Genomic DNA, 1,643 nt, shown 5'->3' on the forward strand with positions numbered 1-1,643 from the left:
GGTCTGCCTCCAAGCTCAGGTTTACATGGACCTCTCCAGGCCCACAGGACTCACCTGGTTCCCCAGCCTCTCCATGGCAGGAGCGGGTCTGGCTCCCATCCTGGCAGATAACTTCTCCATACCCAAAAGCTCTCTTGTGGACCAGCAATCAGTGCAGCGCAGCTTGGTCACCTCATCTTCCCTGGGTCCCAAGAACTCTCTGGCCAGATGTACTCCCTGGTGGCCAAATTGGAGAGCACCGTCCCCAGGTCAACAGCAGAACTGCCAAGAAGGCCACTAAAGAGCTGGCTGCCTCTGCCTGCATAGCATCTGTCACAGTTACCTGGAGAGGCACCTAAATGTTGCAGCACCCCAGAAAATCAGCCCTGAGGAGGACCCCAGCAAGGAGGCTGAGTCTATGGAGGTCCCCAAGAATGAAGGGAGTACCTTGTGGCCCTGCAGTGCCACCAAGATTGCCATTAGCACTCCTGGCTCGCAGCCCATAGCTGGTGGCCAGGAAACACCCTCCGTAGGGCAGAAAGAGGCCAAGATCAATCAAGCAGATGGCCCCAAGGAGCCACCCCAGAGTGTCAGGAGGAAGCACAGCTACAAGCAGGCTGTGAGTGAGCTGGACGAGGAGCAGCAGCTGGATGAGAAGGAGCTGCAGCCCCCCGGAGCAAGACCTCTTCCCTGCCCTGTCTGGCCAGCAAGGTGGTACATCTCTTGGACCTTCCTGTACACCATGCAGAGGAACCAGATGGTCATGACCCCGACCTCAGCCTCCTGCAGCAATGTCAGGAAATCCTTCATTAAACGCAACACTCCCCTGCGCATGGACCCTACAGAGAAGGAGCAGCAGTGCCTGGAGAACCTGAGGTGCAAGGAAGAGGCAGAGCACCTCCTTAGGCAGAAGGTGGAGGAGGGCAGCTGGAGGAGGTGAAGCTGAAGCAGGAGGAGCGCCTGCACAAGGTGCTGCGGGCCCAGGAGCAGGTGGAGCAAATGAAGGAGGAAATGAAGAAGCAGATTGAACAGAAGTTTGCTCAGCTGGATGAGAAAGCCAAGGAGGAGTGATTGGCTGAGGAGAAGGCCAAGAAAAAGTCAGTGGCCAAGAAGATGGAGGAGATGGAGGTGCACAGGAAACAGGAGGAGGAGACACGGAAACTCAGGTGGCTGCAACAGGAGCACGAAGAGTGGTGACATGAAAAGCTGCTGCAAAAGGAGGGGGAGGGGAGGACGAGCTGCATTAGGTGGCCAAGGCCAAAAGGCTGGCGGAGCAGCGGGAGCAGGAGCGGCTTTAGGCCAAGAGGGAGCTGCAGGAGAGGGAGAAAGCCCTGCGGCTACAGGAGAGACTGCAGAGGGAAGTTCAGAAGAAGGAGGAAAATGAAGAGCAGTAGCGCCTATGAAGGAACAGGAGAAGAAAGTCAATGAGGCTGCAGCGACCAGCAAAGGCCTGAACGTGACCATGGACATGCAGTCTCCAGCTTATACCTCAAATCAAATGACTCCACAGAGGCACAGGACTCCCCCCAAGATCAACCTGGATAACTACAGGATGGATCTGAACAGCCATGACTCCACTGATGACGAGTTCCATCCCCAGAAGTCCATCCCCTCATGGGCAAGAGGCACCCAGCTCAGCCAGGCCATCATCCACCGATACTACT

General features: G+C 56.5%; 1 pseudogene; it reads left to right on the forward strand.

Annotated features, from left to right (window-relative positions):
- Positions 1-8: 8 nt before the first annotated feature.
- On the forward strand, positions 9-1,639 carry LOC102255113 (annotated as a pseudogene).
- Positions 1,640-1,643: the final 4 nt, after the last annotated feature.

Source organism: Myotis brandtii, unplaced genomic scaffold (assembly GCF_000412655.1).
Source record: "Myotis brandtii unplaced genomic scaffold, ASM41265v1 C42536964, whole genome shotgun sequence".
NCBI lineage: Eukaryota > Metazoa > Chordata > Mammalia > Chiroptera > Vespertilionidae > Myotis > Myotis brandtii.